Raw genomic sequence first — 27,769 nt, 5'->3', positions numbered from 1 at the left:
GCCGGAATATTGGCCTTTGCGTCCTTGGTAGCTCGGAGAAGGATCTTGATTCAGTGGAGGGACACAAGGCCACCAAGTGTTAACACCTGGTTAAACGACATGGCAAGCTTCATCCAATTGGAAAGAATTAAATTCGCCCTGAGAGGGTCGGTACAGGGGTTCTTCCGGCGGTGGCAGCCCTTCCTTGACTTTCTGGATCAGAGATAGGAACTGGAGGCCGAAACAGCAGCAAACCCGGGGAGAAAGGGGGGGGGGGGGGGGAGGGGAGGGGGGGGGGGGGGATAGCACCGAAGGGAGCACGGCAGCGGGGGGGTCGCGGGCAATGACTGCCCGAGGCCATCAGTAGAAAGGGAAAAAACGGTTTGGTTGCTAGACTGGTAGCGCGGGGGGGGGGGGGGGGGGGGGGGGGGGGGGGAGGAGGGGTGGGGGGGTGCGCGCGGGGGAGGCGTGGGGAGGATTTTCCAGGGGGGATTTGTTGTGTTATAATTTAAAATGTAGTAGGGGTAAATGTTTGTATCGAAAAATTTCAATAAAAATTATTTAAAAAAAAAAAAAGAGATTAAAGTCAGTGATTCCAGAATGGCTTGCTCAAACCGGCAAGTATTCTTTAAAGATTTATTTCTTTAATTAGTTATATACTAAAAATTCTTTATTAAAAAAGGTAGATTCTATCACACGGGGTGAATGTAGAAACTCCACATGGACAGTGACCCAGAGCCTGTATCGAACCTGATACCTCGGCGCCTTGAGGCAGCAGTGCTAACCACTGCGCCACCGTGCTGCCCTATTCTGTCCAATATACTGACCTTCCACATATCCTTGCACAAACATATGCTTTTTCTTTAAATTTGAAACAATCTTTAACCTCTCTAGTTAACCACAGATGGTGTGTCTGTTTCTTGGACTTTTTTGTACTCGTTGGAATGTATCTTTTCTGTGTATTGTGAAATATCCCCTCAAATGTTTTCCACTGCATCTTTATTGATCTATCCCTGAAACTAAAATAAAAGCAAATTACTGCAGATGCTGGAATCTGAAAATAAAAACACAAAATGCTGGACGATTTCAGCAGGTCTAATAGTATTTCTGGAATGGGAACGGAGCTAACATTTTCAGTCTGGATGACTGTCAAAGCCTAATTTGTCAATTCATTTTAGCCTGAACATAGAGTGCAGACGGAGGCCATTCGATCCATCGGATCTGCACCGACCCACTTAAACCGTCACTTTCACTCTATCCCCGTAACCCCTCCTAACCTTATTTGGTCACTAAGGGCAATTTATCATGGCCAATCCACCTAACCTGCGCGCCTTGGACTGTGGGAGGAAACTGGAGCACCCGGAGGAAACCCATGCTTTCATACCCTCAAATTTGGGCGGCACGGTGGTTGGCACTGCTGCTCCACGGCACTGAGGATCCAGGTTGGATCACAGCCTCAGGTCACTCTCTGTGTGGAGTTTGCACATTGTCTGCACAGGCGTTCACCCCACGTCCCAAGAATGTGAGAGTAGGTAATTGGGCCACGCTTAATTCCGCCTTAATGGAAAATTGAAAAAAATTAAGTTCAAAATCACATACCCACACCTCACCCACTGAAAGATGTGTAGGTTAGGTGGATGATATTGCTAAAGTTCCCTAGTGTCCAAAGGTGTACAGGTTAGGTGGATAGGCCATGGTAAATTTCCCCTTAGTGTCCAAAGATTTGCAGATTAAGTGGGCTGGGGAGTGGGGCTAGATCGGTGCTGTTCTGAAGGGCCACTGCAGATTTGCCCACAGGAGCGGGCCAAATGGTCTTCTGAGTCATAGAGATTGTTTGATTATAAACTTAATTTATATTGTGGTGATTACCACTTACCAAAACAGAAAGTAAAATTAATTCATATTAATGGTAATTTTCCTATTTCCAAAACAACACCTTGTAGTTCCATATTAATGACTATACATGAAATAGATCTGTTTTTGAATTGATTAATACAGTCTCCACAGAGACTATCAAAAATTGCCATTGCCGACTATATTTCAAGTCGTCATAGCGGGGTATTGGGAAAAGTTTTCAATAAGCAATAATCACACCTCGGTTAAACCTCATCGGCTACAATACTGCCACTGCGCAAAGCTAATGATTAGCTGCCGACGAGCAGAGGTCTATGAGATGCGGACACTTCACAGTTGTGATGACTCCAAAAAAAAAAATTAACCCATCGCCAAATAATATTGCATTGTTGAGTAGAGCTCCTATTTTTATAACAAGAAACAACATTTATTTTGTCAACAATGGAATGAAATACCTTTTCTCAAATAAACTGTTGAAATGAATGCAAGGTATTATGGGGAACGTATATGCTACGTATCTGACGTCATGGCTGCTTTCAAATAAAAAGATTATTGATGCGCAAGTAAAGAACAGAAATAATGCAAGGTTTCAGGATTGGGAAAATGCAGTTGTATCTCTCTGAACATTAATGCATTATTATTCTTTATTGCTATGCACTGATCCACTGCAACCAATCAGTGCCTGTTTCCCAATATATTTGCCTTCGGCTGCGAGGCCCAATGCTGTAATTCCTCCCCTAAATCCCTCTGCTCGAGGGTGACCATTGAATGTACAGGGGTCCTGTCAATTTCCTCAAAAGTCCCAATTTTTCAACTCTCCTATTTATTCTGCAGGAGTAGAAAGAGTTCAAATTGAATTCAGGATATCCCTAGGTCTGCTGCATTGCCGTAATCCAGTCAACACAGTTAGTGCCTGCTTTTGCCTCGCAGCGCGACATTAAATGCAATAAATGCGTGGAAAACACTTATTGTGAGTGGGCAGAAAATGGGTGGCAGGAAGGTGGGAAGCGCTTAATTGTCTGAGTTGTTTACATCCACATAAAACGTGGCTTCCTCAGGACTTGCTTCAAAGGGGGAGAAGGGGAGCCACTGAATATTTTTAAGGCAAATAGATAGATTCTTGTTAGACACGGGAATCAAAGGTTATCGGGGTAGATGGGGATTGTGGAACTCAAGAGAAACAGATCAGCCATGATCTTATTGAATAGTGGGAGCAGGCTCGAGGGGCCAAATGGCCTACATCTGCTTCCATTTGGTATGTTGGTATCAACCGACTCTGCAGAGGAAAGAAGAAATAGCACTGATTTACTGCCATTGTACTATGTTCAAGTAGTTACTGATAAAAATGCAAAAAGAAGGCAGTGCAGTGGTTAGCACTGCTGCCTCACAGCGTGAAGGTCCCAGTTTCGATCCCAGCCTCACTGTCTTTGTGGAGTTTGCACATTCTCCCTGCGTTTCAATGGGTCTCACCCCACGATCCAAAGATGTGCAGGGTAGGTGAATTGGTCATTGGCCCTAAATTGGAAAAAAAAGAATGAGTTATATTAAATTTATTTAATACAAATGGAAAAATGCCTGAACCTGAAGAGCAGCAAATGCTCCTTTTATTTTAGCAAAAACATGCAGTATTATATCCAGTAACCCCACCTAACCTTTTTTTGGACACTGAGGACAATTTATATGGCAAATCCACCTAACCTGCACATCTTTGGACTGTGGGAGGAAACCGGAGCACCCAGAGGAAACACACAGACACGAGGAGAATGTGCAGACTCCGCACAGATAGTGACCCAAGCAGGGAATTGAACTGTAACCATGGAGCTGTGAAGCAACTGTGCTAACTACTGTGCTACCGTGTTGCATTGTGAGGTGTAATTTCTGTGGCCGTTATCTCAGGATGTTGTCACCCTGCTTCTCGACTCCCATCACCTCCTTTAAGATGCCCCTTGCCTAGCACTTTGAAAAGATGAAAATCACTTATTGTCACAAGTAGGCTTCAAATAAAGTTACTGTGAGAAGCCCCTAGTCGCCACATTCTGGCGCCTGTTCGGGGAGGTTGGTATGGGAATTGAACTGTGCTGCTGGCCTGCCTTGGTCTGCTTTCAAAGCCAGCCATTTAGCCCTGTGCTAAACGGCACATTGGTCAGCTGAATTAATATTTCCTCATATGTGGCTCATAGCATATTAAACTTTCTCAAAGTCACGAATGGCATCAGTGGTAATGACTCCCCAAATCTCATCATTTTAGATCCCTCCTCATCTTTCTCAACATGTAGGGCAGCACGGTGGCCTAGTGGTTAGCACAACCGCCTCACGGCGCTGAGGTCCCAGGTTCGATCCCGGCTCTGGGTCACTGTCTGTGTGGAGTTTGCACATTCTCCCCGTGTCTGCGTGGGTTTTGCCCCCACAACCCAAAAATGTGCAGAGTAGGTGGATTGGCCACGCTAAATTGCCCCCTAATTGGAAAAAATAATTGGGTAATCTAAATTTATCTTTCTCAACATGTTTGCATTCTTTGACATGATTACCACAACATTACATAGAATATGTTCAAGTCCAAGTTGTCCAAAGCATATAGATAAACTATTACGGGTACGGGTTTGACATGCTACGCCTTAAATAATCTATTGGTTCGTTGGCCAAAGGTTGAGTTGCCAGCTTGAAGGCAATGATGAACTATATCTTCCTTGAATAATTAAGAGGGTCTCAAGATTCAGAAAATGGTTCATATAATTCCAGAACCTTGCCAGTAATTATAATGGATGAGTTGTTTTGCTGTTGGAGGACCGTAGTTTTCCAGGTGTCTGGTAAAGGCGCATTTTCTCATATGTTTCGGGGTAGGGATTGACTCTGACCTGGAGCTCAATTTCTTGGTGGGCACACACACAAGTACTGTATTACAGGTATCAGCATGTTGAAACTCTAGAACTTCCCTTCTTCCCAAAACAGTACCTTATAGGATATAAAGACGTCCTATATCGAAACACTATGTATGAAAAACATTAGGAAACCAGAAGTGATAGATCTGTTTTTGTACATGAATTAATGCAGTCTCCGCAGAGACTATCAAAAATTGCCTTAGCCGACTATATTTCAAGTCGTCATAGCGGGGTATTGGGAAAAGTTTTCAATAAGCAATAATCGCGCCTCGGTTAAACCTCATCGGCTACAATACTGCCACTGCGCAAAGCTAATGATTAGCTGCCGACGAGCAGAGGTCTATGAGATGCGGACACTTCACAGTTGTGATGACTCCAAAAAAATAAATTAACCCATCGCCAAATAATATTGCATTGTTGAGTAGAGCTCCTATTTTTATAACGAGAAACAACATTTATTTTGTCAACAATGGAACGAAATACCTTTTCTCAAATAAACTGTTGAAATGAATGCAAGGTATTATGGGGAACGTATATGCTACGTATCTGACGTCATGGCTGCTTTCAAATAAAAAGATTATTGATGCGCAAGTAAAGAACAGAAATAATGCAAGGTTTCAGGATTGGGAAAATGCAGTTGTATCTCTCTGAACATTAATGCATTATTATTCTTTATTGCTATGCACTGATCCACTGCAACCAATCAGTGCCTGTTTCCCAATATATTTGCCTTCGGCTGCGAGGCCCAATGCTGTAATTCCTCCCCTAAATCCCTCTGCTCGAGGGTGACCATTGAATGTACAGGGGTCCTGTCAATTTCCTCAAAAGTCCCAATTTTTCAACTCTCCTATTTATTCTGCAGGAGTAGAAAGAGTTCAAATTGAATTCAGGATATCCCTAGGTCTGCTGCATTGCCGTAATCCAGTCAACACAGTTAGTGCCTGCTTTTGCCTCGCAGCGCGACATTAAATGCAATAAATGCGTGGAAAACACTTATTGTGAGTGGGCAGAAAATGGGTGGCAGGAAGGTGGGAAGCGCTTAATTGTCTGAGTTGTTTACATCCACATAAAACGTGGCTTCCTCAGGACTTGCTTCAAAGGGGGAGAAGGGGAGCCACTGAATATTTTTAAGGCAAATAGATAGATTCTTGTTAGACACGGGAATCAAAGGTTATCGGGGTAGATGGGGATTGTGGAACTCAAGAGAAACAGATCAGCCATGATCTTATTGAATAGTGGAGGCAGGCTCAAGGGGCCAAATGGCCTACATCTGCTTCCATTTGGTATGTTGGTATCAACCGACTCTGCAGAGGAAAGAAGAAATAGCACTGATTTACTGCCATTTTACTATGTTCAAGTAGTTACTGATAAAAATGCAAAAAGAAGGCAGTGCAGTGGTTAGCACTGCTGCCTCACAGCGTGAAGGCCCCAGTTTCGATCCCAGCCTCACTGTCTTTGTGGAGTTTGCACATTCTCCCTGCGTTTCCATGGGTCTCACCCCACGATCCAAAGATGTGCAGGGTAGGTGAATTGGTCATTGGCCCTAAATTGGAAAAAAAAAGAATGAGTTATATTAAATTTATTTAATACAAATGGAAAAATGCCTGAACCTGAAGAGCAGCAAATGCTCCTTTTATTTTAGCAAAAACATGCAGTATTATATCCAGTAACCCCACCTAACCTTTTTTTGGACACTGAGGACAATTCATATGTCCAATCCACCTAACCTGCACATCTTTGGACTGTGGGAGGAAACCGGAGCACCCAGAGGAAACACACAGACACGAGGAGAATGTGCAGACTCCGCACAGATAGTGACCCAAGCAGGGAATTGAACTGTAACCATGGAGCTGTGAAGCAACTGTGCTAACTACTGTGCTACCGTGTTGCATTGTGAGGTGTAATTTCTGTGGCCGTTATCTCAGGATGTCGTCACCCTGCTTCTCGACTCCCATCACCTCCTTTAAGATGCCCCTTGCCTAGCACTTTGAAAAGATGAAAATCACTTATTGTCACAAGTAGGCTTCAAATAAAGTTACTGTGAGAAGCCCCTAGTCGCCACATTCCGGCGCCTGTTCGGGGAGGTTGGTACGGGAATTGAACTGTGCTGCTGGCCTGCCTTGGTCTGCTTTCAAAGCCAGCCATTTAGCCCTGTGCTAAACGGCACATTGGTCAGCTGAATTAATATTTCCTCATATGTGGCTCATAGCATATTAAACTTTCTCAAAGTCACGAATGGCATCAGTGGTAATGACTCCCCAAATCTCATCATTTTAAATCCCTCCTCATCTTTCTCAACATGTAGGGCAGCACGGTGGCCTAGTGGTTAGCACAACCGCCTCACGGCGCTGAGGTCCCAGGTTCGATCCCAGCTCTGGGTCACTGTCTGTGTGGAGTTTGCACATTCTCCCCGTGTCTGCGTGGGTTTTGCCCCCACAACCCAAAAATGTGCAGAGTAGGTGGATTGGCCACGCTAAATTGCCCCTTAATTGGAAAAAATAATTGGGTAATCTAAATTTATCTTTCTCAACATGTTTGCAGTCTTTGACATGATTACCACAACATTACATAGAATATGTTCAAGTCCAAGTTGTCCAAAGCATATAGATAAACTATTACGGGTACGGGTTTGACATGCTACGCCTTAAATAATCTATTGGTTCGTTGGCCAAAGGTTGAGTTGCCAGCTTGAAGGCAATGATGAACTATATCTCCCTTGAATAATTAAGAGGGTCTCTAGATTCAGAAAATGGTTCATATAATTCCAGAACCTTGCCAGTAATTATAATGGATGAGTTGTTTTGCTGTTGGAGGACCGTAGTTTTCCAGGTGTCTGGTGAAAGGCGCATTTTCTCATATGTTTCGGGGTAGGGATTGACTCTGACCTGGAGCTCAATTTCTTGGTGGGCACACACACAAGTACTGTATTACAGGTATCAGCATGTTGAAGCTCTAGAACTTCCCTTCTTCCCAAAACAGTACCTTATAGAATATAAAGACGTCCTATGTCAAAACACAATGTATGAAAAACATTAGGAAACCAGAAGTGATAGATCTGTTTTTGTACATGAATTAATGCAGTCTCCGCAGAGACTATCAAAAATTGCCTTAGCCGACTATATTTCAAGTCGTCATAGCGGGGTATTGGGAAAAGTTTTCAATAAGCAATAATCGCGCCTCGGTTAAACCTCATCGGCTACGATATTGCCACTGCGCAAAGCTAACGTTGAACTGGTGCTGAGTGAAGGTCCATCAGATACATACCACTTACAGTTGTGCTCAGTAAAATTTTCCATTTCAACACGTTGTACATCATCCTCCAGAATCAATTGTAACCATCTTCAAAGTATTTGCTTACAACAACTACGCAGCTTTAAGCATTATTTTATGAACCAGAATCTTTTCCGAGATGCGGTTATGCTAATTAGCCTGTGACGTTGGTTAAATGTAGCGAACAGCTGGGTGCGGTGGCGGGAGTCCCGCCCCGAGTGCTTTGGAGAAAGTTACTTGAACTGACTTCAACAATGTCCTGTTAACGCTGCATTAAAAATACATGAATAATCACATTAAAACACTTAAAATACAGTTACATCGGACCCGGTTCGGACCCACTCTGTAGATAACTTTAAGGATTTTGTTTGTTCTTTCTTAATTTCCGATTTTCATTCCCTTTGCTTTTCCTTTTACAAATCTTCAGCACTTTACTGATTTCACCTTTTTCAATTTGCTTTTAGTGGCTCTCGTGCCATAATTACGTTACAGTTTTTTACTGACGATCATGAAAACCTGTTGAAATGGAGGAATGACAGTTCAGCTGGATCTCTTGCTGCTTGCACGCACTGTTTTAGTGTCGGAGTTTTCACCTTGACCCTTGTGTTGTACTGTCTTTTTTGTTGTTGGTGAGATTTTCTTAATTGGCCTTCTGCATCCGCTGAGGAGCCACTGCTTTCGTTTGGAATGTGTAAACTCTACATGGAAGTGACCCAGGACCAGGATTCGAACCCGGGTCCACAGCGCCGTTGGCAGCAGCCACTGTGCCATGTGCCGCCCCATATCACAATTATATTGAAACACTTCCTTTTTTAAAAAAAATTATTCAAACTTGTATCAAAGTAGGTTACAGCAAATAAGCACCCTGGGAAACATTCTTCCCAACAATCAACTATAAAGTTTGTACAGTTTTTTCTCCTTTTATATTGAAACACTTCCAAGTGTGGCCTGAAATATAATAGTAATAATAGTAATAACAATAATAATCTTTTATTGTTACAAGTATGAAGTTACTTTTGGTCAGAATTGAACCTGGGTCCCTGGTGCTCTGAAGCAGCAGTCCTCACCACTGCTGTAAGATTAACCACTGTTATAACATGTCAGGGAACTTGAAAATGATGGTATTTCTATGATCATAGAATTCCTAAAGTGCAGGAGGCCATTCGGCCCATTGAGTCTGCACTGACCCTTTGAATGACTACTCAACCTATTTCCACTCCCAGCCCGCCTTATTCCCATCATCATAAAACCTAATTTGCACATCGCTGGACACTGAGGGGCAATTTAGTATGGCCAATTAACGTAACCTGCACCCACTGGACACAAGGAGAATGTACAAACTCCACACAGACAGTGACCCAAGGCTGGAATTGAACCCAGGCCCCTGGTGCTTTGAGGCAGCAGTGCTGATCACTGCACCACCATGCTACCCTATTCTGCCCAATATTCTGACTTTGCACATATCTTTGCACAAATATATGCTTTTTCTTCAAATTTGACACTATCTTTAACCTCTCTAGGTAACCACAGATGGTGTGTCTGTTTCTTGGACTTTTTCTTAGTGGTTGGAATGTATCTTTTCTGTGTATTCTGAAACATTCCCTCAAATGTTTGCCACTGCATCTTTATTGACCTATCCCTTAAACTAAAATAAAAGCAAATTACTGCAGATGCTGGAATCTGAAACAAAAACATAAAATGCTGGACAATTTCAGCCGGTCTGACAATATTTCTGGAGCAAGAACAGAGCTAACATTTTGAGTTTGGATGACTCTTTGTCAAAGCCTAATATGCCGATTCACTTTAGCCAGCTCTGCTTTCATATCCTCACATTTGGCCTTCAAAATTGGGCGGCATCGTGGTTAGCACTGCTGCCTCATGGCACTGAGGACCCAGATTCAATCCCAGTCCTGGGTCACTCTCCATGTGGAGTTTACACATTGTCTGCATGGGACTCCACCCCAAGTCCCAAAGATGTGAGGGTAGTTAAATTAGCCACCCCAAATTACCCTTTAATTAGGAAAATTAAAAAAAATTAAGTTCAAAAACTCAGACCCACTTCTCGGCCACTCAAAGATGTGTAAGTAAATTGGATTGGCAATGCTAATGTTCCCCTTAGTGTCCAAAGGTGTACAGGTTAGATGGGCAGGCTATACTAAATTTACCCTTAATGTCTAAGAATTAGCAGGTTAAGTGGGCTGGGGAGTGGGTGCTCTTCTTGAGGACCAGTGCAGTTTTGGGGGGCCATATGGCCTCCTTCTGAGTCATAGGGATTGTTTGATTATAAAATTCATTTATATCATGGTGACTACTACTTACCAAAACAGCCAAACTGAATGTAAAATTCATTTGTATGAATACTAACTTACCTATTTTGCAAAACAGCACCTTGTAGAATATAAAGAAAGTCTATGTTAAATACAATATATGGGCCTGAAAAGGGTTGATCTGTTCTTGTACATTGACCAATACAGTCTCCCCAGAGAGTACCAAAAGTTGCCGACTATATTTCAAGTCCTCAGAGCAGGGTACTGGGAAAAGTTTTCAATAGGCAATGATCACACCTCAATTAAACCTCAGCAGCTACCATACTGCCACTGCACAAAGCTAATGATTAGTCGCTGACGAGCAGAGGTCTATGAGATGCGGTCACTTCACAGTTGTGGTGACTCCAAGAAAAAATTAACCCATCGCCAAATAATATTGCATTATTGAGTAGAGCTCTTATTTTTCTAACCAGAAACAACATTTACCTTTGGCAACAATGAAAAGAAATACCTTTTCTCAAATAAACTGTTGAAATGAATGCAAGGTATAATGGGAAACGGGTATGCTAATTACTAACTGATGTCATGGCTTCTTATGCGGAGGTGCCGAACTGGGGTGAGTACAGTCAGAAGTCTTACACCAGGTTGAAGTCCAACAGGTTTGTTTCAAATCACCAGCTTTCGGAGCACTGCTCCTTCCTCAGGTGAATGGAGAGGTAGGTTCCAGAAACGTTTATACAAAGTCAAAGATGCAAGACAATACTTTGCATGGGAGCATTTGCAGGTAGTTAAGTCTTTCCAGAGCCAGAAAGAGGGGTAACCCCAGGTTAAAGAGGTGTGATCTGCTGCAACCAATCAGTGCCTGCTTCCCACTGTATTTGTCTTCGGCTGTAGAGGCCCAATGTTGTAATTCCTCCCCTAAATCTCTCTGCTTGAGGGTGACCAGATGCCATTGAATGTGCAGGGGTCCTGTCAATTTCCTCAAAAGTCCCAATATTTCCCAGTGTCTGTGAAGGTCTCACCCCCACAACCCAAGATGTGCAGGGTAGGTGGATTGGCCACACTAAATTGTCCCTTAATTGGAAAAAAAAGAATTGTTCACTTTAAGTTTATATTTAAAAAAAAGATATTAAGGTACAACTGTGAGAGTGCAACAAAAAATAGCAACTTTCAGAACAAAAGACAGATGATCTGGAGTGGGGGGGGGGGGGGCGGTTTCATTGAGGCAGTGCATTTAACAGATATTTTTTAAAAAGGGGTTAAGATGGAGGAGAATGGTCTAAATTTGTGGGCGGCACTATGGCTTCACCGCGGCAGAGACACGGGTTCGATTCCCAACTGTCTGTGCGGAATCTGCACGCTCCCCCATCGTGTCTGCGCGAGTTTCTTCCGGATGCTCTGGTTTCTTCCCACAAGTCCAGAAATACGTGCTTGTTAGGTGAATTGGATGTTCTGAATTCTCCCTCTGTGTACCTGAATAGGCACCGGAGTGTGACGGCTAGGGGATTTTCACAGTAACTTCATTGCAGTGTTAATGTAAGCCTACTTATGACACTAATAAAGATTGGTATTAAAGTTGCCAAACTTAATCTGCCCAACTGGATGATGAGATGCTGCTCCTCCAGTATATGCCAGTTTCCCTGGGGCATTACAGCAAGCCACCCACACCTGGCCATTTGTATTTGTTCTTAAAGTTGCCACTTTTTGTCGCAATCTTTCACAGCTACACTTCTAACATTCTGCCTCCTTTCAGTTCAGAGGAAGAGCCAAAAGGACACAAAATGTTGTTTTCTCTTTTGACACATGCTGCCAGATGTGCACCAACCCACTTTGGCCCTCATTTCCACCCTATCCCCGTAACCCAATAACCCCTCCTTACCTTTTTAGACACTAAGGGCAATTTAGCATGGCTAATCTACCTAACCTGCACAGCTTTGGACTGTGGGAGGAAACAGGAACATCCGGAGGAATCCCACGCAGACACGGTGAGAACGTGCAGACTCCGCACAGACAGTGGCTCAGCGGGGAATCAAAGTGGGACCCTGTCGCTGTGAAGCTACAGTGCTATCCACTTGTGCTGCCATGCTGCCCTAAATATCAGCATCTTCTGATAGTGTTTCAGATTACAGCATTCGCAATTTTTACTTCCACATTGAAGAAATCCTTCCACCTCGTGAAGAAATGGATGGAATAGTGACTGGCGAGCAGCTTTAACCACACACAGTGGGTGCGGGCAGGTTGAGTGTGGTACAGGCTGGGCGTGCAGGGTAAGACAGGCGCTCTACACTGCCAGAGGTCGGAGCACTGTGAGCACGGTGCAGGCTGGGGGTGCAGACAGGGGGAGCGTGGTGCATGCCGGGAGTGAGGGGCAGTGAGGGCGGGGCACGCTCGGACTGCAGAGCAGAATGAGCATGGGGCATGGCGGGACAGAGGGGCAGGTCCGGCGCATTGCAGGGCGGGTGTGCGTGGCAGGGCGGGCGCGGTGCCGGCTGAGGATGCGGGACAGGGCGGGAGTGCGGGCGCGCTGCAGACCGCGAGTGCGGGGCAGGGTGGGAGCGGTGCAGTCTGGGCGTGCAGAGCAGGGTGGGTGCGGTTCAGTCTGGGAATGCGGGGCAGGGTGGGCGCGGTGCAGGCCGGGCACGGTGCAGTCTGGGAGTACGGAGCAGGGTGGGTGCGGTGCAGTCTGGGAATGCGGGGCAGGGTGGGCGCGGTGCAGGCCGGGAGTACGGGTCAGGGTGGGCGCGGTGATCCGGGGGAACTGATTTCCATCCGGGCCCATAGGAAAAGGAGGGAGAGTGAGAGACTGGTGGGGGAGCTCCAAGATGTGGATAGGAGGTACGCGGAGGCCCCGGAGGAGGGATTGTTGGGGGAACGGCGTAGCTTGCAGGCCAAGTTCGACTTGCTGACCACCAGAAAGGCGGAGACACAGTGGAGGAAGGCGCAAGGCGTGGTTTACGAGTATGGGGAGAAGGCGAGCAGGATGCTGGCGCATCAGCTCCATAGGCGGGATGCGGCTAGGGAAATTGGTGGAGTGATGGATAAGGGTGGGAATGTGGTGCGGAAGGGGGCAGAGGTGAACGGGGTATTTAGGGACTTTTACGAGGAACTGTACCGGTCGGAGCCACTGGTGGGGGGAAGGGGGGGGGATGGTGAGCTTTCTGAACAGGCTACGTTTCCCAAAGGTCCAGGAGGAGCTGGTGGAGGGGCTGGGGGCGCCGTTTGAGTTGGAGGAGCTAGTCAGGGGGATTGGTCAAATGCAGTCAGGGAAGGCGCCAGGGCCGGATGGGTTCCCAGTGGAATTTTATAAAAAGTATGCGGACCTGGTGGGCCCCCTGTTGGTGCGGGCCTTCAATGAGGCATGGGGGGGGGGGGGGGGGCTTTGCCCCCGACAATGTCATGGCCGCTGATTTCTTTGATCCTGAAGCGGGATAAGGACCCCCTGCAGTGTGGATCATACAGGCCCATCTTGCTCCTCAATGTGGACGCTAAGTTGCTGGCGAAGAAGTGCCGGCTCAAAGTGGAGAGGATCTCCAGGAAGATCGTGCATATAGACACCGACATTAAGTTTCTACAAAGATGCAAAAAAGCAGACGCATTACATCCACCCGCCACCATCTGGTCTGGAATTGCAAAATCCCACCAACTGTTCTGGCTTGGGACAATTCACACCTCTTTAACCTGTGATTATCCCTCTCCCTGGATCTGTAATGATTTGATGACCTGCAAATGCTCGCATTCCAAGTATTGTCCAGCATCTCTGACTTTGTGTATATAAATGTTTCTGGAACATACCTCGCCATTCACCTGAGGAAGGAGCTGCGCTCCAAAAGCTCGTGTTTGAAACAAACCTGTTGAACTTTAACCTGGTGTTGTAAGACTTCTTACTGTGCTCACCCCAGACCAACATCTCCACATCACAAGTATTATCAGCATGTTGAAGCTCTAGAACTTCCCAAAAGAGTACATCATAGGATATAAAGACGTCCTATGTCTAAACACTATGTATGAAAAAATTATGAAGCCAGAAGTGATAGATCTGTTTTTGTAGATTGATTAATGCAGTCTCCGCAGAGACTATCAAAAATTGCCTTAGCCGACTATATTTCAAGTCGTCATAGCGGGGTATTGGGAAAAGTTTTCAATAAGCAATAATCGCGCCTCGGTTAAACCTCATCGGCTACGATATTGCCACTGCGCAAAGCTAACGTTGAACTGGTGCTGAGTGAAGGTCCATCAGATACATACCACTTACAGTTGTGCTCAGTAAAATTTTCCATTTCAACACGTTGTACATCATCCTCCAGAATCAATTGTAACCATGTTTAAAGTATTTGCTTACAACAACTCCGCAGCTTTAAGCATTATTTTATGAACCAGAATCTTTTCCGAGATGCGGTTATGCTAATTAGCCTGTGACGTTGGTTAAATGTAGCGAGCAGCTGGGTGCGGTGGCGGGAGTCCCGCCCCGAGTGGTTTGGAGGAAGTTACTTGAACTGACTTCAACAATGTCCTGTTAACGCTGCATTAAATATACACGAATAATCACATTCAAACATTTAAAATACAGTTAAATCGGACCCAGTCTGTAGATAACTTTAAGGATTTTGTTTGTTCTTTCTTAATTTCCAATTTTCATTCCCTTTGCTTTTCCTTTTACAAATCTTCAGCACTTTACTGATTTCACCTTTTTCAATTTGCTTTTAGTGGCTCTCGTGCCATAATTACGTTACAGTTTTTTACTGACGATAATTAAAACCTGTTGAAATGGAGGAATGACAGTTCAGCTGGATCTCTTGCTGCTTGCACGCAGTGTTTTAGTGTCGGATTTTTCACCTTGACCCTTGTGTTGTGCTGTCTTTTTTGTTGTTATTGGTGAGATTTTCTTAATTTGCCTTCTGCGTCCACTGAGGAGCCACTGCTTTCGTTTGGAATGTGTAAACTCTACATGGAAGTGACCCAGGACCAGGATCGAACCCCGGTCCTCAGCACCGTTGGCAGCAGCCACTGTGCCATGTGCCGCCCCATATCACAATTATATTGAAACACTTCCTTGTCTGGCCTGAATTATAATAGTAATAATAGTAATAACAATAATAATCTTTTATTGTTACAAGTATGAAGTTACTTTTGGTCAGAATTGAACCTGGGTCCCTGGTGCTCTGAAGCAGCAGTCCTCACCACTGCTGTAAGGTTAACCACTGTTATAACATGTCAGGGAACTTGAAAATGATGGTATTTCCATGATCATAGAATTCCTAAAGTGCAGGAGGCCATTCGGCCCATTGAGTCTGCACTGACCCTTTGAATGACTACTCAACCTATTTCCACTCCCAGCCCGCCTTATTCCCATCATCATAAAACCTAATTTGCACACCCCTGGACACTGAGGGGCAATTTAGTATGGCCAATTAACCTAACCTGCACATTTTTGGACTGTGGGAGGAAACCCACTCGATACAAGGAGAATGTACAAACTCCACACAGACAGTGACCCAAGGCTGGAATTGAACCCGGGCCCCTGGTGCTTTGAGGCAGCAGTGCTGATCACTGCACCACCATGCTGCCCTATTCTGCCCAATATTCTGACTTTGCACATATCTTTCCACAAAATATTAGCTTTTTCTTCAAATTTGACACTATCTTTAACCTCTCTAGGTAACCACAGATGGTGTGTCTGTTTCTTTGGACTTTTTCTTAGTGGTTGGAATGTATCTTTTCTGTGTATTCTGAAACATCCCCACAAATGTTTGTCACTGCATCTTTATTGACCTATCCCTTAAACTAAAATAAAAGCAAATTACTGCGGATGCTGGAATCTGAAACAAAAACATAAAATGCTGGACAATTTCAGCAGGTCTGACAATATTTCTGGAGCGAGAACGGAGCTAACATTTTGAGTTTGGATGACTCTTTGTCAAAGCCTAATATGCCGATTCACTTTAGCCAGCTCTGCTTTCATATCCTCACATTTGGCCTTCAAAATTGGGTGGCATCGCGGTTAGCACTGCTGCCTCATGGCACTGAGGACCCAGATTCAATCCCAGTCCTGGGTCACTCTCCATGTGGAGTTTACACATTGTCTGCATGGGACTCAACCCCAAGTCCCAAAGATGTGAGGGTAGGTAAATTAGCCACCCCAAATTACCCTTTAATTGGGAAAATTAAAAAAAATTAAGTTCAAAAACCCAGACCCACTTCTCGACCACTCAAAGATGTGTAGGTAAGTTGGATTGGCAATGCTAATGTTCCCCTTAGTGTCCAAAGGTGTACAGGTTAGATGGGTAGGCTATGCTAAATTTACCCTTAATGTCTAAGGATTAGCAGGTTAAGTGGGCTGGGGAGTGGGCCTAGGTAGGGTGCTCTTCCTGAGGACCAGTGCAGATTTGGTGGGCCAAATGGCCTCCTTCTGAGTCATAGGGATTGTATGATTATAAAATTCATTTATATCATGGTGACTACTACTTACCAAAACAGCCAAACTGAATGTAAAATTAATTTGTATGAACACTAACTTACCTATTTTGAAAACAGCACCTTGTAGAACATAAAGAAAGTCTATGTTTAATACAATATATGGGCCTGAAAAGGGTTGATCTGTTCTTGTACATTGACCAATACAGACTCCACAGAGAGTACCAAAAATTACCAACTATATTTCAAGTTGTCATAACAGGATATTGGGAAAAGTTTTTAATAATCACACCTCAGTTGAACCTCATCAGCTACAATACTGCCACTGCACAAAGCTAATGATTAGTTGCTGATGAGCAGAGGTCTATGAGATGCGGTCACTTCACAGTTGTGGTGACTCCAAGAAAAAATTAACCCATCGCCAAATAATATTGCATTATTGAGTAGAGCTCTTATTTTTATAACCAGAAACAATATTTACCTTTGGCAACAATGAAAAGAAATACCTTTTCTCAAATAAACTGTTGAAATGAATGCAAGGTATAATGGGAAACTTTCGGTATAATGGGAAACCATCTTTCGGAGCACTGCTCCTTCCTCAGGTGAATGGAGAGGTAGGTTCCAGAAACGTTTATACAGACAAAGTCAAAGATGCAAGACAATACTTTGCATGGGAGCATTTGCAGGTAGTTAAGTCTTTCCAGAGCCAGAAAGAGGGGTAACCCCAGGTTAAAGAGGTGTGATCTGCTGCAACCAATCAGTGCCTGCTTCCCACTGTATTTGTCTTCGGCTGTAGAGGCCCAATGCTGTAATTCCTCCCCTAAATCTCTCTGCTTGAGGGTGACCAGCTGCCATTGAATGTGCAGGGGTCCTGTCAATTTCCTCAAAAGTCCCAATTTTTCCCAGTGTCTGTGAAGGTCTCACCCCCACAACCCAAGATGTGCAGGGTAGGTGGATTGGCCACACTAAATTGCCCCTTAATTGGAAAAAAAAAGAATTGTTTACTTTAAGTTTATATTTAAAAAAAAAGATATTAAGGTACAACTGTGAGAGTGCAACAAAAAATAGCAACTTTCAGAACAAAAGACAGATGATCTGGAGTGGGGGGGGGGGGCGGTTTCATTGAGGCAGTGCATTTAACAGATATTTTTAAAAAAGGGTTTAAGATGGAGGAGAATGGTCTAAATTTGTGGGCGGCACTATGGCTTCACCGCGGCAGAGACCCGGGTTCGATTCCCAACTGTCTGTGCGGAATCTGCACGCTCCCCCATCGTGTCTGCGCGAGTTTCTTCCGGATGCTCTGGTTTCTTCCCACAAGTCCAGAAATACGTGCTTGTTAGGTGAATTGGATGTTCTGAATTCTCCCTCTGTGTACCTGAATAGGCACCGGAGTGTGACGGCTAGGGGATTTTCACAGTAACTTCATTGCAGTGTTAATGTAAGCCTACTTGTGACACTAATAACGATTGGTATTAAAGTTGCCAAACTTAATCTGCCCAACTGGATGATGAGATGCTGCTCCTCCAGCATATGCCAGTTTCCCTGGGGCATTACAGCAAGCCACCCACGCCTGGCCATTTGTATTTGTTCTTAAAGTGGCCACTTTTTGTCGCAATCTTTCACAGCTACACTTAGAACAGTACAGCACAGAACAGGCCCTTCGGCCCTCGATGTTGTGCCGAGCAATGATCACCCTACTTAAACCCACGTAACCCGTATCCCAACAATCCCCCCATTAACCTTACACTACGGGCAATTTAGCATGGCCAATCCACCTAACCCGCACACCTTTGGACTGTGGGAGGAAACCGGAGCACCCGGAGGAAACCCACGCACACACAGGGAGGACGTGCAGACTCCACACAGACAGTGACCCAGCTGGGAATCGAACCTGGGACCCTGGAGCTGTGAAGCATTGATGCTAACCACCATGCTACCGTGAGGCCCCAGCTACCGTGAGGCCCCAACATTCTAACATTCTGCCTCCTTTCAGTTCAGAGGAAGAGCCAAAAGGACTCAAAATGTTGTTTTCTCTTTTGACACATGCTGCCAGACGTGCACCAACCCACTTTGGCCCTCATTTCCACCCTATCCCCGTAACCCAATAACCCCTCCTTACCTTTTTAGACACTAAGGGCAATTTAGCATGGCCAATCTACCTAACCTGCACAGCTTTGGAATGTGGGAGGAAACAGGAACAACCGGAGGAAACCCACGCAGACACGGGGAGAACATGCAGACTCTGCACAGACAGTGGCCCAGCGGGGAGTCAAAGTGGGACCCTGGCGCTGTGAAGCTACAGTGCTATCCACTTGTGCTGCCATGCTGCCCTAAATATCAGCATCTTCTGATAGTGTTTCAGATTACAGTATTTGCAATATTTTACTTCCACATTGAAGAGATCCGTCCACCTCGTGAAGAAATGGATGGAATAGTGACTGGCGAGCAGCTTTAACCACACACAGTGGGTGCGGGCAGGTTGAGTGTGGTACAGGCTGGGCGTGCAGGGTAAGACAGGCGCTCTACACTGCCAGAGGTCGGAGCACTGTGAGCACGGTGCAGGCTGGGGGTGCAGTCAGGGGGAGCGTGGTGCATGCCGGGAGTGAGGGGCAGTGAGGACGGGGCACGCTCGGACTGCAGAGCAGAATGAGCATGGGGCATGGCGGGACAGAGGGGCAGGTCCGGCGCGTTGCAGGGCGGGGGTGCATGGCAGGGCGGGCGTGGTGCCGGCTGAGGATGCGGGACAGGGTGGGAGTGCGGGCGCGCTGCAGGTGGGCGCGGTGCAGTCTGGGCGTGCAGAGCAGGGTGGGTGCGGTGCAGTCTGGGAATGCGGGGCAGGGTGGGCGCGGTGCAGGCCGGGAGTGCGGGGCAGGGTGGGCACGGTGCAGTCTGGGAGTACGGAGCAGGGTGGGTGCGGTGCAGTCTGGGAATGCGGGGCAGGGTGGGCGCGATGCAGGCCGGGAGTACGTGTCAGGGTGGGCGCGGTGATCCGGGGGGAACTGATTTCCATCCGGGCCCATAGGAAAAGGAGGGAGAGTGAGAGACTGGTGGGGGAGCTCCTAGATGTGGATAGGAGGTACGCGGAGGCCCCGGAGGAGGGATTATTGGGGGAACGGCATAGCTTGCAGGCCAAGTTCGACTTGCTGACCACCAGAAAGGCGGAGACACAGTGGAGGAAGGCGCAAGGCGTGGTTTACGAGTATGGGGAGATGGCGAGCAGGATGCTGGCGCATCAGCTCCATAGGCGGGATGCGGCTAGGGAAATTGGTGGAGTGATGGATAAGGGTGGGAATGTGGTGCGGAAGGGGGCAGAGGTGAACGGGGTATTTAGGGACTTTTACGAGGAACTGTCCGGTCGGAGCCACCGGTGGGGGGAAGGGGGGGGGGGGATGGAGAGCTTTCTGAACAGGCTACGTTTCCCAAAGGTGCAAGAGGAGCTGGTGGAGGGGCTGGGGGCGCCGGTTGAGTTGGAGGAGCTAGTCAGGGGGATTGGTCAAATGCAGTCAGGGAAGGCGCCGGGGCCGGATGGGTTCCCAGTAGAATTTTATAAAAAGTATGCGGACCTGGTGGGCCCCCTGTTGGTGCGGGCCTTCAATGAGGCATTGGGGGGGGGGGGGGGGGGGGGGAGGGGGCTTTGCCCCCGACAATGTCACGGGCGCTGATTTCTTTGATCCTGAAGCGGGATAAGGACCCCTGCAGTGTGGATCATACAGGCCAATCTTGCTCCTCAATGTGGACGCTAAGTTGCTGGCGAAGAAGTGCTGGCTCAAAGTGGAGAGGATCTCCAGGAAGATCGCGCATATAGACACCGACATTAAGTTTCTACAAAGATGCAAAAAAGCAGACGCATTACATCCACCCGCCACCATCTGGTCTGGAATTGCAAAATCCCACCAACTGTTCTGGCTTGGGACAATTCACACCTCTTTAACCTGTGATTATCCCTCTCCCTGGATCTGTAATGATTTGATGACCTGCAAATGCTCGCATTCCAAGTATTGTCCAGCATCTCTGACTTTGTGTATATAAATGTTTCTGGAACATACCTCGCCATTCACCTGAGGAAGGAGCTGCGCTCCAAAAGCTCGTGTTTGAAACAAACCTGTTGAACTTTAACCTGGTATTGTAAGACTTCTTACTGTGCTCACCCCAGACCAACGCTGGCATCTCCACATCACAAGTATTATCAGCATGTTGAAGCTCTAGAACTTCCCAAAAGAGTACATTATAGGATATAAAGACGTCCTATGTCTAAACACTATGCATGAAAAAATTATGAAGCCAGAAGTGATAGATCTGTTTTTGTAGATTGATTAATGCAGTCTCCGCAGAGACTATCAAAAATTGCCTTAGCCGACTATATTTCAAGTCGTCATAGCGGGGTATTGGGAAAAGTTTTCAATAAGCAATAATCGCGCCTCGGTTAAACCTCATCGGCTACGATATTGCCACTGCGCAAAGCTAACGTTGAACTGGTGCTGAGTGAAGGTCCATCAGATACATACCACTTACAGTTGTGCTCAGTAAAATTTTCCATTTCAACACGTTGTACATCATCCTCCAGAATCAATTGTAACCATCTTCAAAGTATTTACTTACAACAACTACGCAGCTTTAAGCATTATTTTATGAACCAGAATCTTTTCCGAGATGCGGATATGCTAATTAGTCTGTGACGTTGGTTAAATGTAGCGAGCAGCTGGGTGCGGTGGCGGGAGTCCCGCCCCGAGTGGTTTGGAGGAAGTTACTTGAACTGACTTCAACAATGTACTGTTAACGCTGCATTAAAAATACACGAATAATCACATTCAAACACTTAAAATACAGTTACATCGAACCCAGTCTGTAGATAACTTTAAGGATTATGTTTGTTCTTTCTTAATTTCCAATTTTCATTCCCTTTGCTTTTCCTTTTACAAATCTTCAGCACTTTACTGATTTCACCTTTTTCAATTTGCTTTTAGTGGCTCTCGTGCCATAATTACGTTACAGTTTTTTACTGACGATCATGAAAACCTGTTGAAATGGAGGAATGACAGTTCAGCTGGATCTCTTGCTGCTTGCACGCACTGTTTTAGTGTCGGAGTTTTCACCTTGACCCTTGTGTTGTACTGTCTTTTTTGTTGTTGGTGAGATTTTCTTAATTGGCCTTCTGCATCCGCTGAGGAGCCACTGCTTTCGTTTGGAATGTGTAAACTCTACATGGAAGTGACCCAGGACCAGGATTCGAACCCGGGTCCACAGCGCCGTTGGCAGCAGCCACTGTGCCATGTGCCGCCCCATATCACAATTATATTGAAACACTTCCTTGTGTGGCCTGAAATAGGGGCAGCAGGGTAGCATGGTGGTTAGCATAAATGCTTCACAGCTCCAGGGTCCCAGGTTCGATTCCCGGCTGGGTCACTGTCTGTGTGGAGTCTGCACGTCCTCCCCCTGTGTGCGTGGGTTTCCTCCGGGTGCTCCGGTTTCCTCCCACAGTCCAAAGATGTGCGGGTTAGGTGGATTGGCCATGCTAAATTGCCCGTAGTGTACTAATAAAAGTAAGGTTAAGGGGGGGGTTGTTCAGTTACGGGTATAGGGTGGATACGTGGGTTTGAGTAGGGTGATCATGGCACGGCACAACATTGAGGGCCGAAGGGCCTGTTCTGTGCTGTACTGTTCTATGTTCTATAATAGTAATAATAGTAATAACAATAATAATCTTTTATTGTTACAAGTATGAAGTTACTTTTGGTCAGAATTGAACCTGGGTCCCTGGTGCTCTGAAGAAGCAGTCCTCACCACTGCTGTAAGGTTAACCACTGTTATAACATGTCAGGGAACTTGAAAATGATGGTATTTCTATGATCATAGAATTCCTAAAGTGCAGGAGGCCATTCGGCCCATTGAGTCTGCACTGACCCTTTGAATGACTACTCAACCTATTTCCACTCCCAGCCCGCCTTATTCCCATCATCATAAAACCTAATTTGCACATCCCTGGACACTGAGGGGCAATTTAGTATGGCCAATTAACCTAACCTGCACATTTTTGGACTGTGGGAGGAAACCCACTCGACACAAGGAGAATGTACAAACTCCACACAGACAGTGACCCAAGGCTGGAATTGAACCCGGGCCCCTGGTGCTTTGAGGCAGCAGTGCTGATCACTGCACCACCATGCTGCCCTATTCTGCCCAATATTCTGACTTTGCACATATCTTTCCACAAAATATTAGCTTTTTCTTCAAATTTGACACTATCTTTAACCTCTCTAGGTAACCACAGATGGTGTGTCTGTTTCTTGGACTTTTTCTTAGTGGTTGGAATGTATCTTTTCTGTGTATTCTGAAACATCCCCACAAATGTTTGCCACTGCATCTTTATTGACCTATCCGTTAAACTAAAATAAAAGCAAATTACTGCGGATGCTGGAATCTGAAACAAAAACATAAAATGCTGGACAATTTCAGCAGGTCTGACAATATTTCTGGAGCGAGAACGGAGCTAACATTTTGAGTTTGGATGACTCTTTGTCAAAGCCTAATATGCCGATTCACTTTAGCCAGCTCTGCTTTCATATCCTCACATTTGGCCTTCAAAATTGGGCGGCATCACTGTTAGCACTGCTGCCTCATGGCACTGAGAACCCAGATTCAATCCCAGTCCTGGGTCACTCTCCATGTGGAGTTTACACATTGTCTGCATGGGACTCAACCCCAAGTCCCAAAGATGTGAGGGTAGGTAAATTAGCCACCCCAAATTACCCTTTAATTGGGAAAATTAAAAAAAATTAAGTTCAAAAACTCAGACCCACTTCTCGACCACTCAAAGATGTGTAGGTAAATTGGATTGGCAGGGCAGCACGGTGGCCTAGTGGTTAGCACAACCGCCTCATGGCGCTGAGGTCCCAGGTTCGATCCCGGCTCTGGGTCACTGTCCGTGTGGAGTTTGCACGTTCTCCCCGTGTCTGCGTGGGTTTCGCCCCCACAACCCAAAAATGTGCAGAGTAGGTGGATTGGCCACGCTAAATTGCCCCTTAATTGGAAAAAATAATTGGCTAATCTAAATTTATAAAAAAGAAAAAAAAAAAAAAAGGTAAGTTGGATTGGCAATGCTAATGTTCCCCTTAGTGTCCAAAGGTGTACAGGTTAGATGGGTAGGCTATGCTAAATTTACCCTTAATGTCGAAGGATTAGCAGGTTAAGTGGGCTGGGGAGTGGGCCTAGGTAGGGTGCTCTTCCTGAGGACCAGTGCAGATTTGGTGGGCCAAATGGCCTCCTTCTGAGTCATAGGGATTGTATGATTATAAAATTCATTTATATCATGGTGACTACTACTTACCAAAACAGCCAAATTGAATGTAAAATTAATTTGTATGAATACTAACTTACCTATTTTGAAAACAGCACCTTGCAGAACATAAAGAAAGTCTATGTTTAATACAATATATGGGCCTGAAAAGGGTTGATCTGTTCTTGTACATTGACCAATACAGACTCCACAGAGAGTACCAAAAATTACCAACTATATTTCAAGTTGTCATAACAGGATATTGGGAAAAGTTTTTAATAATCACACCTCAGTTAAACCTCACCAGCTACAATACTGCCACTGCACAAAGCTAATGATTAGTTGCTGACGAGCAGAGGTCTATGAGATGCGGTCACTCCACAGTTGTGGTGACTCCAAGAAAAAATTAACCCATCGCCAAATAATATTGCATTATTGAGTAGAGCTCTTATTTTTATAACCAGAAACAATATTTACCTTTGGCAACAATGAAAAGAAATACCTTTTCTCAAATAAACTGTTGAAATGAATGCAAGGTATAATGGGAAACTTTCGGTACAATGGGAAACCATCTTTCGGAGCACTGCTCCTTCCTCAGGTGAATGGAGAGGTAGGTTCCAGAAACGTTTATACAGACAAAGTCAAAGATGCAAGACAATACTTTGCATGGGAGCATTTGCAGGTAGTTAAGTCTTTCCAGAGCCAGAAAGAGGGGTAACCCCAGGTTAAAGAGGTGTGATCCACTGCAACCAATCAGTGCCTGCTTCCCACTGTATTTGTCTTCGGCTGTAGAGGCCCAATGCTGTAATTCCTCCCCTAAATCTCTCTGCTTGAGGGTGACCAGATGCCATTGAATGTGCAGGGGTCCTGTCAATTTCCTCAAAAGTCCCAATTTTTCCCAGTGTCTGTGAAGGTCTCACCCCCACAACCCAAGATGTGCAGGGTAGGTGGATTGGCCACACTAAATTGCCCCTTAATTGGAAAAAAAAGAATTGTTCACTTTAAGTTTATATTTTAAAAAAAGATATTAAGGTACAACTGTGAGAGTGCAACAAAAAATAGCAACTTTCAGAACAAAAGACAGATGATCTGGAGTGGGGGGGGGGGGGCGGTTTCATTGAGGCAGTGCATTTAACAGATATTTTAAAAAAAGGGTTTAAGATGGAGGAGAATGGTCTAAATTTGTGGGCGGCACTATGGCTTCACCGCGGCAGAGACCCGGGTTCGATTCCCAACTGTCTGTGCGGAATCTGCACGCTCCCCCATCGTGTCTGCGCGAGTTTCTTCCGGATGCTCTGGTTTCTTCCCACAAGTCCAGAAATACGTGCTTGTTAGGTGAATTGGATGTTCTGAATTCTCCCTCTGTGTACCTGAATAGGCACCGGAGTGTGACGGCTAGGGGATTTTCACAGTAACTTCATTGCAGTGTTAATGTAAGCCTACTTGTGACACTAATAATGATTGGTATTAAAGTTGCCACACTTAATCTGCCCAACTGGATGATGAGATGCTGCTCCTCCAGCATATGCCAGTTTCCCGGGGGCATTACAGCAAGCCACCCACACCTGGCCATTTGTATTTGTTCTTAAAGTGGCCACTTTTTGTCGCAATCTTTCACAGCTACACTTAGAACAGTACAGCACAGAACAGGCCCTTCGTCCCTCGATGTTGTGCCGAGCAATGATCACCCTACTTAAACCCACGTAACCCGTATCCCAACAATCCCCCCATTAACCTTACACTACGGGCAATTTAGCATGGCCAATCCACCTAACCCGCACATCTTTGGACTGTGGGAGGAAACCGGAGCACCCGGAGGAAACCCACGCACACACAGGGAGGACGTGCAGACTCCACACAGACAGTGACCCAGCTGGGAATCGAACCTGGGACCCTGGAGCTGTGAAGCATTGATGCTAACCACCATGCTACCGTGAGGCCCCAGCTACCGTGAGGCCCCAACATTCTAACATTCTGCCTCCTTTCAGTTCAGAGGAAGAGCCAAAAGGACTCAAAATGTTGTTTTCTCTTTTGACACATGCTGCCAGACGTGCACCAACCCACTTTGGCCCTCATTTCCACCCTATCCCCGTAACCCAATAACCCCTCCTTACCTTTTTAGACACTAAGGGCAATTTAGCATGGCCAATATACCTAACCTGCACAGCTTTGGACTGTGGGAGGAAACAGGAACAACCGGAGGCAACCCACGCAGACACGGGGAGAAGGTGCAGGCTCTGCACAGACAGTGGCCCAGCGGGGAATCAAAGTGGGACCCTGGCGCTGTGAAGCTACAATGCTATCCACTTGTGCTGCCATGCTGCCCTAAATATCAGCATCTTCTGATAGTGTTTCAGATTACAGCATTCGCAATATTTTACTTCCACATTGAAGAAATCCTTCCACCTCGTGAAGAAATGGATGGAATAGTGACTGGCGAGCAGCTTTAACCACACACAGTGGGTGCGGGCAGGTTGAGTGTGGTACAGGCTGGGCGTGCAGGGTAAGACATGCGCTCTACACTGCCAGAGGTCGGAGCACTGTGAGCGCGGTGCAGGCTGGGGGTGCAGACAGGGGGAGCGTGGTGCATGCCGGGAGTGAGGGGCAGTGAGGGCGGGGCACACTCGGACTGCAGAGCAGAATGAGCATGGGGCATGGCGGGGCAGAGGGGCAGGTCCGGCGCGTTGCAGGGCGGGGGTGTGTGGCAGGGCGGGCGCGGTGCCGGCTGAGGATGCGGGACAGGGCGGGAGTGCGGGCGCGCTGCAGGCCGCGAGTGCGGGGCAGGGTGGGCGCGGTGCAGTCTGGGCGTGCAGAGCAGGGTGGGTGCGGTGCAGTCTGGGAATGCGGGGCAGGGTGGGCGCGGTGCAGGCCGGGAGTGCGGGGCAGGGTGGACACGGTGCAGTCTGGGAGTACGGAGCAGGGTGGGTGCGGTGCAGTCTGGGAATGCGGGGCAGGGTGGGCGCGGTGCAGGCCGGGAGTACGGGTCAGGGTGGGCGCGGTGATCCGGGGGGAACTGATTTCCATCCGGGCCCATAGGAAAAGGAGGGAGAGTGAGAGACTGGTGGGGGAGCTCCAAGATGTGGATAGGAGGTACGCGGAGGCCCCGGAGGAGGGATTGTTGGGGGAACGGCGTAGCTTGCAGGCCAAGTTCGACTTGCTGACCACCAGAAAGGCGGAGACACAGTGGAGGAAGGCGCAAGGCGTGGTTTACGAGTATGGGGAGAAGGCGAGCAGGATGCTGGCGCATCAGCTCCATAGGCGGGATGCGGCTAGGGAAATTGGTGGAGTGATGGATAAGGGTGGGAATGTGGTGCGGAAGGGGGCAGAGGTGAACGGGGTATTTAGGGACTTTTACGAGGAACTGTACCGGTCGGAGCCACCGGTGGGGAGAAGGGGGGGGGGGGGATGGAGAGCTTTCTGAACAGGCTACGTTTCCCAAAGGTGTAGGAGGAGCTGGTGGAGGGGCTGGGGGCGCCGTTTGAGTTGGAGGAGCTAGTCAGGGGGATTGGTCAAATGCAGTCAGGGAAGGCGCCGGGGCCGGATGGGTTCCCAGTGGAATTTTATAAAAAGTATGCGGACCTGGTGGGCCCCCTGTTGGTGCGGGCCTTCAATGAGGCATGGGGGGGGGGGGGGGGGGGGCTTTTCCCCCGACAATGTCACGGGCGCTGATTTCTTTGATCCTGAAGCGGGATAAGGACCCCCTGCAGTGTGGATCATACAGGCCAATCTTGCTCCTCAATGTGGACGCTAAGTTGCTGGCGAAGAAGTGCCGGCTCAAAGTGGAGAGGATCTCCAGGAAGATCGCGCATATAGACACCGACATTAAGTTTCTACAA

At 46.6% G+C, this 27,769-nt stretch overlaps 6 non-coding genes and 2 pseudogenes across 6 annotated transcripts; all 8 read right to left on the bottom strand.

Moving 5' to 3' along the window:
- Positions 1-1,977: 1,977 nt before the first annotated feature.
- On the bottom strand, positions 1,978-2,118 carry LOC119974060. The gene has a single exon (XR_005462449.1). It is a non-coding gene; the product is annotated as a U4 spliceosomal RNA (small nuclear RNA).
- A 2,766-nt stretch (positions 2,119-4,884) lies between these two features.
- LOC119974059 lies at positions 4,885-5,025 on the bottom strand. The gene has a single exon (XR_005462448.1). It is a non-coding gene; the product is annotated as a U4 spliceosomal RNA (small nuclear RNA).
- A 2,768-nt stretch (positions 5,026-7,793) lies between these two features.
- Positions 7,794-7,934, bottom strand: LOC119974056. Its single transcript, XR_005462445.1, has one exon. It is a non-coding gene; the product is annotated as a U4 spliceosomal RNA (small nuclear RNA).
- A 2,522-nt stretch (positions 7,935-10,456) lies between these two features.
- On the bottom strand, positions 10,457-10,591 carry LOC119974061. Its single transcript, XR_005462450.1, has one exon. It is a non-coding gene; the product is annotated as a U4 spliceosomal RNA (small nuclear RNA).
- A 3,720-nt stretch (positions 10,592-14,311) lies between these two features.
- Positions 14,312-14,452, bottom strand: LOC119974055. Its single transcript, XR_005462444.1, has one exon. It is a non-coding gene; the product is annotated as a U4 spliceosomal RNA (small nuclear RNA).
- Positions 14,453-16,869: 2,417 nt separating this feature from the next.
- LOC119974063 lies at positions 16,870-16,997 on the bottom strand (annotated as a pseudogene).
- Positions 16,998-20,982: 3,985 nt separating this feature from the next.
- LOC119974054 lies at positions 20,983-21,123 on the bottom strand. The gene has a single exon (XR_005462443.1). It is a non-coding gene; the product is annotated as a U4 spliceosomal RNA (small nuclear RNA).
- A 3,015-nt stretch (positions 21,124-24,138) lies between these two features.
- On the bottom strand, positions 24,139-24,266 carry LOC119974062 (annotated as a pseudogene).
- Between the last annotated feature and the right edge of the window lie 3,503 nt (positions 24,267-27,769).

The sequence above is a fragment of the Scyliorhinus canicula genome, chromosome 11 (genome assembly GCF_902713615.1).
Source record: "Scyliorhinus canicula chromosome 11, sScyCan1.1, whole genome shotgun sequence".
In the NCBI taxonomy this organism is placed as follows: domain Eukaryota; kingdom Metazoa; phylum Chordata; class Chondrichthyes; order Carcharhiniformes; family Scyliorhinidae; genus Scyliorhinus; species Scyliorhinus canicula.
This window is presented reverse-complemented; position numbering and strand designations above follow the sequence as displayed.